The following is a 14,594-nucleotide window of genomic DNA, read 5'->3' on the forward strand; positions in this document are numbered from 1 at the left end:
AGGCAGTGGTGGCTCATGTCTTTAATCCCAGCACTTGGGAAGCAGAGAAGGTGGATCTCTGTGAGTTTGAGGCCAGTCTGATCTACAGAGAGAGTTCCAGGACAGCCAAAGTTACACTGAGAAACCCGGTCTCAAAAAAAAAAAAACAATAAATCAATCAATCAATAAATAAATTCACACATAATAGTTGTGTTTGTAGTGGTGTTGGTGGGGTAGGGAACCCCAATATAAATCTGATAACCCAATTTGTATCTTCTTATCATTGCCCTGTGGTTGGAGCCTGTAAGTTCCCCTCTTTTGAATACTCATAAAATATATAATAGTTTATTTGAACTACAGTACTTCAGCTGTTCTGCCACGAAGTGTTTAACCTCCCATCATCCCTGTCTCTGAGCAGCTGGAGCCAGGTCTGAAGCCCTTTAGTGCTGGGTCAGACTGTAGCTATCTAAGGTACCCTACTCTCTGTGATCTCCCTACCGTGAACAGCAAATATGTCCTAAACCCATGTTAGGGGCATTTGGAGGGATTTTATTATAGTTGTTTATTCTAGATATTATTCCTTTGACAGAGTAATAATTTGCAAGTAGGGACCAGGAAGATGGATGAGTTGAAGAAGTGCTTACTCCATAAGCACAAGGACCTGAGTTTAGTCCTCAGCATCACAGATAGAAAAGTCAGGTGTAGTGGTGTATGCTTGTGATCTAAACTCTGGGGAGGCAGAGACAGGAGGATACCAGGGGCAAAATGGCTAGACAGCCTCACCCAATCAGTGAGCTCTCCAATATAATGAGACACCCTGTCACAAAACACAAGGTAAATGGATCCTGAGGGATGGAATGTCACTTCAGGTTGACCCCTGGCCTCTATACACACACACACACACACCTGCACATGCATGCACACGCACACACATGCATGCAGGCACACACACACGTAGTTTGTACCTACAACTAGCCATGTCACATTGATTTTTCTCACGCTTCTCTTTGCTACAATGAAACCACTGGTCCTCATTTTCTGTCATTCCCTGTGACTTCTCAGCCCCTCCCTTGAACTTCACATAAAGACATTATCCTGATGGAGGACAAGACCACAGCACCGTATTTGCTTATCCAGGATATGGGAAGTGGAGCAGTGGGTGAGCTAGAGCACCTCCAAGTACCAAGAAAGAGACTGCTGTGCGAGGCCACCTCCTTCTCTCAAGTTTTTGGAATTGCAGTTTATGGTGTAGGATTGATTCCATCCATGTTTCTAGTTCATTCTATGAATGGTTCGCCTACCAGAGTTTCAATCAAGAGCACAGGCCTCTTGACCTTTTCTCAGATGTTCCATTTTGTTAGTAATGTTTAAACCTTTTATGAATCTTCAGGTGCAGTACAGGAGTGGAATAAGATACAACTGGAGATCAAATAGTGGTGATTTGAGCACATAAGAAAAGGTAAGTTAAGGAAAACAGCGCTCTCCCAAAAAGGCAGATGAGGTAACAGAACTCCTTTAATTTATGTTTATGGTTTTATTTGTCAGTATTTTGTGACACAAAGTGGAGCCATTCTATGAATTATTTGTCACCAATGAGTGCTATCAAATTTCTCTTTGTCCCCATCCCGCTCTTCAGGGGCCTTATAAATCAGAGCTATCAAAGGCTTCTTAACATCTACTGGTGTAAAGCTCTTTGTATGGTATGTCTCTTGCTGATGTGTGTCCATGTTCTTGGTTTCTCCCCCAAGGTCTACAAGACCTATGATACCATTTTTGTGAATGAGAAAAAGATAAAGAGCAAAGTGAGCACCATTGTGAACTACACCCACCAGCACTTCACCACCCAGGGGGTGGTTACTGTTTGGGTGCCCCACCTGCTTTAGCAGATAGAGATCTCAGACACAGAACTGAGCAAGATCAAGGCCTGGAGGATCCCAGTGGCCTCCAAGAGAAGGTGAGTTAGAGAATGCTGGGACCAAGGTGTCTGTGGGAGGCAACATCTGAGGTGTGTTGCCATGGACTGTGTTGGGTTTCCAGCAGTTTATGGCAGTGCCTTGGACTCAGGCACCTGTGGATCTGACTTGGGTAATTACTAGCAGTTTAACTGATGAGGAAGCCCAGCCAATCACATTTGGCTAGGGTGTGGTCGCTTGGGGTGACGAAAGAAGTACCTGGGCATCCAGGTGCCCTACCCTTGTTTTGTATTCATTCACGAGGTATGTTAAATAGCCCCACCTTGTGTCAATATTTTGTAAGTCAAACATTAGAAATAATATGCAAGCAATTTCATAAGTCTATAATTTCCCACTACATGGATGATATTTTGCTATCTCATTCAAACATAGATACCTTAGAAAGTCTGTTTGAAGTAAAGAAGGTTTTACCTAAGTGGGGATTGCAGATTGCTCCTAAAAATGTACAGAGAGGAGATTCTGTCAATTATCTAGGTTATAAAATAGGTTTAAAAAAAATTAAGACACAAAAAGCACAAATTGGGAGAGATCGGTTACAGACTCTTAATGACTTTCAAAAATTGTTGGCAGACGCGGTGGAGACCGGCGGATATGGGATAGACCAAGCATGAAACAGTGAAGCCCACACTGAGAGCAGATCGCCCCACTACAGTTGAATCAAGTAGGTTTCTTGGGGCCTAACCTGCAGATTGGGAGGCCTTTTATTGGCGAGATCCACGGGCCTCTCCCTGAAGACACTCCTGGGTGGGGAGAGTGTTCTCGGCCCACGGCGGGCCACAGGAAACGGAGCAAGGGCATTGCCAGACCTCCTTGACCCCTCGGTTAGTCTGTGAGGGCTGGTCCCCTCTGCTGGTGCTGCTCCTCCTCTGCTGTGACCTCTATCTTCCTGGCCCATCCCAGCTTGTGCCCAGGGGGCCCCCTTCACTCTCCCTCCCTTACATGGGGCCGCAGGATCACCCAGTTTAGCCTGTTTGGGCTCTGGGTCAGGAGCTCGGGACAGAGGGCAGTGGGAGTTTCTCTGTTTTGGTGGCTGGCCCACAGAGTGGTAGGCCTTTTGTTGGCAGGATCCCTGGTGAAAGGGGAGCCTGACCCTGTTCCTGGAGACCCTTGAGTGGTGAGAAGGATCTTGGCCCATGGTGGGAGACAATAAACGGAGCGAGGAGATCTTGTAAGTGAGGCCCCTGGCCCAGCAGGGAAAACTGATCCTGGTTTAAAAGACCCATTAGAGGTGGAGAAGGCTCAGAATGGATGCTGCTGACTGTTGCAGCCTTCCATGTCTGAGATTTTAGCACAGGACAGTCTGGCCTCGACAAGCTCCTGCTGCAGCTCTGCCTGCGCCATGCTTCCCTTGGTCCCTGGCTCATTGGGGCTACCAGGAGTCCCTGTGTAGGTGCTGAGAAGTTACATCTGGACGGGTGAGTGTGTGCTATCATGGGGCGGATTGTACCGGTAGAGAGCACAAACACCCCTCCACCAGCTCCTGCTGCAGCTCTGCCTGCGCCCTACTTCCCTTGGTCCCTGGCTCATTGGGGGCTACCAGGAGTCCCTGTGTAGGTGCTGAGAAGTTCCATCTGGACGGGTGAGTGTGTGCTATCCTGGTGTGGACTGTCTAGGTAGAAAGCACAAACGCCCCTCCCCCAGCTCCTGCTGCAGCTCTGCCTGCACCCTACTTCCTTTGGTCCCTGGTTCATTGGGGCTACCAAGAGTCCCTGTGTAGGTACTGAGAAGCTCCATCTAGACAGGGGAGTGTGTGCTATCCTGGGGCGGACTGTCCCGGTAGAGAGCACAAACGCCCCAACCCCCAGCTCCTGCTGCAGGGCTTTCTTACCTACACACGTGCCCCCACCCCCACGCCCAAGCCTGCCTTGTCTGCAAGGTCCTTAGCTGTGGAACAGCTTCCTGCCCTTTCACTAAGGCTACCAACCCAGAGCAGTAAGAGCCTGACTAGAGGGCAGGCCTCAAGGTCCCCGACAGGGAACGCGGGCCCCTGCTGCTGGGGCTGCAGTGTCTGCTGTGCTCTTCTGGACACGCTCTGCATTCCCCCTACTTCCCTTGGTCCCTGGCTCATTGGGGCTACCAGGAGTCCGTGTGTAGGTGCTGAGAAGTTGCATCTGGATGGGTGAGGATGTGCTATCCTGGGGCAGACTGTCCTGGTAGAGAGGACAAACCCCCCTACACTAAGGCTACCCAACCAGAGCAGTGAGTGCCTGCCTAGCGGGAAGGCCTCAACAACCTCCGAAAGGGAGTGCAGGCACCTCCAGCTTGTACTGCAGTGTCGCCTGTGTTCTACTCGACCCCGCCCTACCCCTGCATTTGCGCTTCTTTCTGTGGGTCATTGGAATACCAAGCATCCCTGTTTTGGTGTTGAGGAGTTCATCTGGTAGGGAAGGGTTCCTACCCCTACACTGAGGAGATACACCCAGAGAGTTAGTCACAGCAAAGAATGGTCCAAGACACCAGGCCTCTCCTGGCTCCATTTGAAGGAAGAGATGGGCAGGCGCCAATGCAAGAATTCCCCCAACAACTTGAAAGGCAACGTGACATCACCAGAATCCAGGAATCCCGAAATAAAAAGTGTACACCAAATCCAGAAGAATTAGAAGAATTCGACTCAAAAGTGAATTATATGAAATAATAGAGGACCTTAAACAGCAGGTGAAAAACTGCCATAATCAATTAGAGATTATAAACAAAGAGGTAGAAGAAATGAATAAATCTCTCAAAGATACCCAAGAAAACCAAGAGAAACAAGAAAAAGTAATCAAACAGGTAAGGGAAACGGTTCAAGACTTGAAGAAAGAAGTGGAAGTAATAAAGAAAACACAAACCAATGCAAGGATGGAGATGGAAAATTTGGATAAATGAACAGGAACTACAGAGACAAATACCAACAACAGATTACAAGAGATAGAAGAAAGAATCTCAGACACTGAAGATACCATGGAGAAAATAAACACTCTGATCAAAGAAAACAGCATAACCAACAAATTCTCAACACAAAACCTTCAGGAAATCTGGGACACAATAAAAAGACCAAACCTAAGAATAATAGGGATAGAAGAAGGAGAAGAAGTACAGCTCAATGGTCCAGAAAATATATTTAATAAAATTATAGAAGAAAACTTTCCCAACCTTAAGGAAGATATTCCTTTGAAGGTCCAAGAAGCATAATAAACACCGAATCGACTGGATCAAAAAAAAAATCTCGCCGTCATATAATAATCAAAACACAAAACATACAGAATAAAGAAAGAATATTAAGAGCTACAAAGGAAAACGGTCAAGTTACCTAAAAAGGTAAACCTATCAGACTTACACCTGATTTCTCTATGGAAACCATGAAAGCCATAAGGTCCTGGATAGATGTACTGCAGAAACTAAGAGACCATGGATGCAAGCCCAGACTAATATACCCAGCCAAGCTTTCGTTCACTATAAATGGAGAAAACAAAATTTTCCAGGATAAATAAAAAATTTAAACAATATGTAGCCACAAATCCAGCCTTACAGAAAGTAATAGTAGGAAAATCACAAACCAAGGAGTCCAACAATGCCCACAATAACTCAGACATTTAATGACCCTTCACCAGCACAACTTGAAGAAGGGAAACACACAAACTCTACTACAGAGAGAAAGAAAGAAAGAAAGAAAGAAAGAAAGAAAGAAAGAAAGAAAGAAAGAAAGAAAGAAAGGGCAAAAGACCGGAGTTAGCAACCACTGGTCATTAATATCACTTAATATCAATGGACTCAACTCACCTGTAAAGAGGCACAGGCTAAGAGACTGGATACGAAAACAGGATCCAACATTCTGCTGCTTACAAGAAACACACCTCAACCACAAAGACAGACATCTACTCAGAGTAAAGGGATGGGAAAAGGTTTATCAAGCAAACGGACCTAAGAAACAAGCAGGTGTGGCCATACTAATTTCTAACAAACTTGACTTCAAACTAAAATCAATCAAAAGAGATGGAGAGGGACATTTTTTACTCATAACAGGAACAATTCACCAGGAAGAAGTCTCTATCCTGAATATATATGCCCATAATATAAAAGCACCCACTTATGTAAAAGAAACGTTACTAAAACTCAAGGCAGTCATCAAACCACACACAATAATAGTAGGAGATTTCAACACTCCTCTCTCACGAATGGACAGGTGAATCAGACAGAAACCTAACAGAGCAATAAGAGGATTAAGGGAGGTAATGAATCAAATGGACTTAACAGACATCTATAGAACATTCCACTCAAATAGGAAAGAATATACCTTCTTCTCTGCAGCTCATGGAACCTTCTCGAAAATAGACCACATACTCGGTAATAAAGCAAACTTACATAGTTACAAAAAAATATTGGTAACCACCTGTGTCTTATCAGATCACCATGGATTAAAGTAAGAATTCAAAAACAATGCTAACCCCAAAAAGCCTACAAACTCATGGAAACAGAACACTCAACTACTGAACCACACCTGGATCAAGGAAGAAATAAAGAAAGAAATTAAAGTCTTTCTTGAATTCAATGAAAACGAAGACTCAACATACTCAAACATATGGGACACTATGAAAGCAGTGCTAAGAGGAAAGTTCATAGCATTAAGTGCCCACTTAAGAAAACAGAGAAAGCACACATTGGAGACTTAATAGCCCACCTGAAACTTTAGAATAAAAAGAAGAAGACACACCTAGGAGAAGTACTAGACTGGAAATAATCAAATTGAGGGCTGAAATCAACAAAATAGAAACACAGAAAACAATCCAAAGAATCAATGAAACAAAAAGCTGGTTCTTGGAGAAAATCAATAAGAATGATAAACCCCCTATCCAAACTAATCAAACGGCGGAGAGAGAATACGCAAATTAACAAAATCAGAAACGAAAAGGGAGACATAACCACAGACACAGAGGAAATTTAGAGAATCATTAGATCTTACTACAAAAACCTGTATGCCACAAAATTGGAAAATGTAAAGAAAATGGACACTTTTTTAGATAAGTACCATATACCAAAGTTAAATCAGGACCAGGTGAACAATCTAAATAGACCTGTTAGTCGCAAAGAATTAGAAGTTGTTATAAAAAGCCTCCCCACCAAAAAAAGCCCTGGTCCAGATGGCTTCAATGCAGAATTCTACCAGAACTTCCAAGAAGACCTAATACCTACACTCCTTAATGTATTTCACAATATAGAAACAGAGAAGTCATCGCCAAATTCCTTTTATGAAGCTGCAGTTACTCTGATACCAAAACCACACAAAGACACAACCAAGAAAGAGAACTACAGGCCAATCTCACTCATGAACATCGACGCAAAAATACTCAATAAAACACTGGCAAACAAATTCAAGAACACATTAAAAAAATTATCCTTTATGATCAAGTAGGCTTCATCCCAGAGAAGTAGGGCTGGTTCAACATACGCAAATCTATCAATGTAATCCATCATATAAATAAACTGAAAAAAAAACCATGTGATCATTTCATTAGATGCTGAAAAAGCATTTGACAAAATTCAACATCACTTTATGATAAAGGTCTTAGAGAGATTAGGAATACAAGGGTCGTACCTAAGTATAATAAAAGCTATTTATAGCAAGCCGTCAGCTAACATCAAATTAAAAGGAGAGAAACTCAAAGCTATTCCACTAAAATCAGGAACACGACAAGGCTGTCCACTCTCTCCATACCTCTTTAATATAGTGCTTGAAATTCTAGCAATAGCAATAAGACAACATAAGAGGATCAAAGGGATTCAAATTGGAAAGGAAGAAGATAAACTTTCATTATTTGCAGACAATATGATAGTGTTCATAAGCGACCCCAAAAACTCCAGCAAAGAACTCCTTCAGCTGATAAACACCTTTAGTAGCATCGCAGGATACAAGATCAATTCCAAAATATCAGTTGCCCTCCTATACACAAAGGATAAGGAAACAGAGATCGGAATCAGAGAAGCATCACCCTTCACGATAGCCACAAATAGCATAAATTATCTTGGGGTATCTCTAACCAAGGAAGTGAAAGATCTATTTGACAAGAATTTTAAGTCTATGAAGAAAGAAATTGAGGAGGATACCAGAAAAGGGAAGGATCTCCCTTGATCTTGGATTGGGAGGATCAACATAGTAAAAATGGCAATTCTACCAAGGGCAATTTATAGATTCAATGCAATCCCCATTAAAATCCCATCAAAATTCTTCACAGATATTGAGAGGACATTAATCAACTTTATATGGAGAAATAAAAAACCCAGGATAGCCAAAACAATCTTATATAATAAAGGATCCCTGACCTCAAACTCTATTACAGAGCCTCAGTATTGAAAACAGCTTGGTATTGGCATAAAAACAGAGAAGTCGATCAATGGAACCGAGTGGAAGACCCTGATTTTAACCCACAAACATATGAACACTTAATTTTTCATAAAGGAGCTAAAAGTATTCAATGGAAAACAGATAGCATCTTCAACAAATGGTGCTGGCAGAACTGGTTGTCAACTTGTAGAAGAACGAAAATAGATCCATATTTATCACCATGCATAAAACTCAAGTCCAAATGGATCAAAGACCTCAATATTAGTCTGAACACACATTACCTGATAGAAGAAAAAGTGGGAAGTACTCTACAACATATGGGTACAGGAAATCACTTCCTACGTTTATCCCCAGCAGCACAGACATTAATGACAACATTAAATAAATGGGATCTCCTGAAACTGAGAAGCTTCTGTAAAGCAAAAGACACTGTCACTAAGACAAAAAGGCAACCCACTGACTGGGAGAAGATCTTCATCAACCCTGCATCAGACAAAGGTCTGATCTCCAAAATATATAAAGAACTCAAGAAACTAGACTTTAAAATGCTAATTAACCCAATAAAAAAATGGGGCACTGAACTGAACAGAGAATTCTCAACAGAAGAAATTCAAATGGCCAAAAGACACTTAAGGTCATGCTCAATCTCCTGAGCGATAAGGCAAATGCAAATTAAAACAACTTTGAGATACCATCTTACACCTGTCAGAATGGCTAAAATCAAAAACACCAATGATAGCCTTTGCTGCAGAGGTTGTGGAGAAAGGGGCACACTCATTCATTGCTGGTGGGAATGCAAACTTGTGCAACCACTTTGGAAATCAGTGTGGCGATTTCTCAGGACACTTGGGATCAACCTACCCCAAGATCCAGTAATACCACTATTGGGAATATACCAAAGAGATGCCCCATCAAATGACAAAAGTATCTGTTCAACTATGTTCATAGCAGCATTGTTTGTAATAGCCAAAACCTGGGAACAACCTAGATGCCCTTCAATGGAGGAATGGATGAAGAAAGTGTGGAATATATACACATTAGAGTACTATTCAGGGTTAAAAAACAATGACTTCTTGAATTTTGCGTGCAAATGGATGGAAATAGAAAACACTATCCTGAGTGAGGTATCCCACACCCAAAATGAGGAACATGGGATGTACTCACTCATAATCGGTTTCTAGCAATAAATAAAGAACATTGAGCATATAATTTGTGATCCTAGAGAAGCTAAATAAGAAAGTGAACCCAAAAAAAATCGTATAGTCATCCGCCTTGAGAGGGGAAGTAGACAAGATTGCAGGGCAAAAACTGGGAACTTGCGGGTGAGGTGGCATGGGGCAAAGGGGAAATGGGATGAGAAACATGAGAAGGGGAGGATGGGAGGAACTCGGGGGATTGGGATGGTTGGGATATAGGAAGGGTGGATAGGGGAGCAGCGAAGTATATATCCTAACTAAACTAAGGGAGCCATCTTAGGGTTGGCAAGAGACTTGACTCTAGTGGGGTTTGCAGGTGTCCAGGGAGATGTCCCCAGCTGGTACCTTGGGCAACTTAGGAGAGGGAACCTGAAATGACCCTATCCTATACTGATGAATGTCTTACATATCACCTTAGAACCTTCATCTGGCGATGGATCGAGGTAGAGACAGAGACTCAATTTGGAGCAACGGTCTGAGCTCTTAAGGTCCAAATGAGGAGCAGAAGGAGGGAGAACATGAGCAAGGAAATCAGGACCACGAGGGATGCACCCACCCACTGTGACAGTGGATCTGATTTATTGGGAGCCCACCAAGGCCAGCTCCTCTGGGACTGAATAAGCATGGGTTGAAACTGGACTCTCTGAACATAGCAGACAATGAATGCTGATGAGAAGCCAAGGACAATGGCACTAGGTTTTGATCCTAATACATGAACGAGCTTTGTGGGTCTTAGCCTGTTTAGATGCTCACCTTCCTGGACGTAGATAGAAGACCTTCATCTTCCCGCCGGGCAGAGAATTTGGACTGCTCTTCAGTATCGAAAGGGAGGGGGAATGGTGTGGGGGGTGGAGAAGAGGAGTGGGGATAGGGGGAGGGGAGTGGGGGGAGGGGGCAATATTTGGGAGGAGGGGAGGGAAATGGGAAACGGGGAGCAAGTGGAAATATACGTTCGGCTGCGTGTGACTCTCCCAGTCATGTAAGTCTCTCTTTCTCTCAATTATTAAAATTATATTCCTTGTTTTGGAGCTGGTCTGGTTAATTCTGACTACCAGTCCACCACGCCCTTCATTGGACATGAGGAAATAACATCAATAGTAATAGTAGCAATAGCAGTTGTGATACTGGTTGCTTCAAAGTGCAGTTTTTGGGATGCAGGAGGGTGATGTGATATTTAAGAGATACCATAACAAAGCCTGGCATTTCATATTTCATATCAGAACATAACTACTTCCCACTGTGCATCGAATGACTGTCTGCTTGTTTGTCCTTTATTTCTCTCTTCTCACTGCCAGTCATAACTCATGGAGTGAGGTATCATGTGGATAAGATCAATTGTTTGGAAATGAGACTGGCTGGATGTTAACCTTGGTTTCTCTAATGTACAGCCCTGACCTGATGACTTCAACTGTCTGTTCTCTAGTTCCCACAACTATAAATTGGGAGCAACAGTGTTACAAGAAATCTGAAGTGTTCAGAGAAATGATGTGTATGGGGGGGGGGGGAACTAACATCAAACTCTCCATCTGCTGCTCATTCAGGTGTAAGGGGTTTGAATGGGACTATCCCTCACATGAATGAGACTGTCCCCTATAGGCTCATGTGTTTGAACACTAGGTCCCCAGCAGGTGGTGCTGTTCAGAAAGTTTATGGAAACTTTAGGAGACAGAGTCTTTCTGGGGAAAGTATATCCCTGGGGGTGACTTTGAATGTGTACCACACTTCCTGCTCATACTCTACCTACCCTTCTTCCTGACCATGCCTTCCTCACTATGATGGACTGTGAGACAAAAATCAACCATTTCTTCCCTAAGTTGCTTTTTTTTCAGGGTATTTTATGGCAGCAATGGAAATGAAATTAAAAATACAGTCAAGTGTTAAATCTGGTGCTGTGACAAGGAGACTTTACAGATGCAATTACAGCCAACCACCAATCTATCTTAGGATGTGGAGATGATCCTGGAAGGCCAGACCCATCAGATGAGGCCCTTAAAGCAGAGCTTCCCCCCAGCTGGTGGTAGAAGGGCATTGGAGAGGTCAGAGGGGTTGAGGGTCACTTGACAAAGTGATGGCTGGCATTGAAGATCGGGGAAATATTGCATCTTTGAAAGTGGATGGAGCCTATAGGATGCAGGAACCCTTCATGGTGAGCACAGGCCATTGAAAAAAATTTCTAACTATAGAAACTGATCACTACATGTAACACCATAACCAACCTGGCTGTCTAGTTGTGAACACTTGCCCAGCAACTTCAGGTGAGAGCCTGGCTGACAACTTGACTTCAGTTTCCAAGTTTATGCAGAACTCCCCCATTTGAGCCTGGTTGGACTGTGTGACTCACAGACCTGCAAGGGAGCAAATGGATGGTGTTGTGAAACTGTGAGGTTTGTGAATATTATGTTACACCACAAAGGTAGAAAGTAACCCTTCTATAGTTACTCACTTAGGAGTGCAGCTGTAACAATTCAGGAAGGGAGTCTTTGAAGCAGACAATGGGCAGAGGGTGCAAGAATCTGGAGGAACACAGTAGCCTTTGGCAGTCTCTTCATAGCCACTGTATGGAAGGATGGAATGGACTGAGAAAAGGAGATGGCACACGTAGAGGCAGGTAGCCTCACTTCTGCAAATGACCCATTTTGTGACCTTGCTTGAGGCTCCTCTGTTCTCCTCATCTTGGTTTCCTTATTAGATTAGGACAAGAATTAAATCTCAATCTCCAGGATCTGTCAAGGCTGAATTAGTTAAGTATGTGTGTCAACAGTGATGTCTGCCTGTCTGTCACCAGGGGCAGAGTTCACGGTCATCTGATTCATTGCACAGGAATGTCAGCTATCACTCTAGGAGAACAGGCTGTGTTCTGTCTAACTCTAGTCTTCAGGAGTTGTCATGGTTGCTGCTCTACTCTTCTTGACATGGTCTTCATCCACAGAGCAATCAGCAAAATCATCCCCTGGGAGGGCAAGTTCTCAAAGGAAGGTCCTAGAATTGAAGAGACATAGAAGATTTATCTGGGCAAGCTGTTGACAGGATACAGGAGGATATGGAAGAAGGGAAGGAAGAAGAGAGAGAGACATGGAAGAATGAATGAATTCAATCACTCATTGGATAAGTTGGTGAACCAGTGGATGAGGAGACCTAGTAGGATAAAATGTGCTGCATTCCCTCTGACAGTCAGGCCAAATTGAGGGTAGATAAGGTTTTCCACTAAGGAGGAGGCTTAGTCCATTTTTTCTTCTTTGTGTTCCAGGCCCACCCAGGAGAGTGACGATGAGGAGGACGAGAAGAAGCAGTGAGGGTGCACCCTGCAGTACCAGCATGCTGTGATGTGAGTTCTCACCCACTTTGTAGCTGAGTCACTTGACCTGGGTCAGCTGACCTACGTGCTGGGCCCTGACTGGCAGTTTGATATCACCAACATTGTAACCGAGTTTGTGAAGGTGGAGGAACCGAAAATTGCCTCATTACAGGATGGCAGGATCCTGGAAGAATGGGAGCCAGGCCTCAGTACAATACAGGTATTTTGGGGTCTGATGGGTTTGTGGGTTCTTTGCCACACTCCACCTAACATCACGGATTCCCTAGTTAACTGATTTTATGGAGCTCTGTGCATTCATCATATGTCTGCATATTTAGCCTGTGTGCAGGTGAGTCTGTCTGTTCATGAGTTTTATAGCCCAAGTCCAAAAGAACATGATCAATGACAAGGGAACAGTGTTTTCCAGATATGGCAGGGCAGTTGTTTAAATGAACACACAGGAGTTGGATGGCATGCATAAGACCTGTGAGAGTTCAAGGCAGACAGAAATCCAGGCATGAGGAAGTAGGTGGCAGAATGAATCCCAGACCCTTGTGGAGGAGCCACTGGGAGGAGACTCTTTTCTCTGAGCACATGGCTCCTGGTCACTCAACATGCTCCAGTGGAGATCACACACTTACAGCTGGTACAAATTAAACTTGGTTTTTTAAAACACTAAAAAGGACATAATGTTGGATTGGGTGAGTAAGAGAGTGAATCTGGGAGGATAGGGAGAGGGAAAATGTGATCAAAATACATTCCCAAAATTATCAAAAAAATCTATTTTAAATAAAAAAATCTCTTGCTTTTTAGAGTATTGCAAAACATCTCCTTTACCAAAGAAAGCTAAATTAAATATGTAGTACAAGAAATGATTTCTTTGCAGTGAGAACTTCCAGATTTTTAAAAATAATTTTATGTATTAATATCATAATTGTGTGTATATGGGGGCGTGCCACAGTGTGTGGATATTTGGAGGGCAGAAGACAACAATTGATTTTTTCCTTTCCATCTTGATGTGGGTTCTGTGAATTGAACTCAGGTCACCAAACTTATGTGGCAAGTCACCAAACTTATGTGGCAAGTGCCTTTACCCACCATGCCATCTTGCTTGGCACAGAATTTTAACTCTTACATAGAGTAGATAGTAGTAAATGTTCTAAAAGCCAAACCCACTTCAGCCTTACAGTTTAGTTGTTGTCTATGTTATAGCCAGAATAGTAGACAACATAAAATTTAAAAAATACATTTTTTATAAGAGAAAAAGAAGGAACCGTAGTTGAATGGTATCTATTACATCACAACAAAAGCATTTTATTGATAATTTTGGTAAGATTTTTATGCAGAATTTTTACATCTACTTAAATATTATCAATCATAGTTAAGCCATGTTTTAGATGATGCTAAGGTTAGTTTTTGATGCAGTTTGCAAAGTGAGTTACATTCTACATTTTTTTCTATTTCCACATCACAAGATGCCACATGTTTACATCTAACAGATGTCACCCATTTATAATTTGCATGGTACCCATTTCCTCTGTAGTATCTCTATAGGCTGGGGCACGTGGTGGATTTGACTGGGTTTTCTAAGACACCCCAAGGCTAGAGTCAGTGTATCTGTAGCCTGTGACCAGGGAATTTGGGAAAATAACTTACTTCAGCTCTGATTCACCTTCTTGAGAGAGATAAATTCTTTCTGCTTCTAGCATCCAGGTGACTTGTTCCTGGCTGCTGTCATCCAGGAGCCCTGTGCATTCTTTCTCATGGAGCTCCTGATTGTCAGTAGGGACTCTGGGTGACCCTGACTTCTTTGTGTCACTAGCTGGGAACAT

The 14,594-nt window shown here is 43.1% G+C and overlaps 1 pseudogene; it reads left to right on the forward strand.

Moving 5' to 3' along the window:
- Positions 1–1,077: 1,077 nt before the first annotated feature.
- LOC130868815 (transmembrane protein 132B-like) overlaps positions 1,078–14,594 on the forward strand; it is a 103,750-nt pseudogene continuing 90,233 nt past the window's right edge.

Source organism: Chionomys nivalis, chromosome Y, assembly GCF_950005125.1.
Source record: "Chionomys nivalis chromosome Y, mChiNiv1.1, whole genome shotgun sequence".
Classification (NCBI taxonomy): domain Eukaryota; kingdom Metazoa; phylum Chordata; class Mammalia; order Rodentia; family Cricetidae; genus Chionomys; species Chionomys nivalis.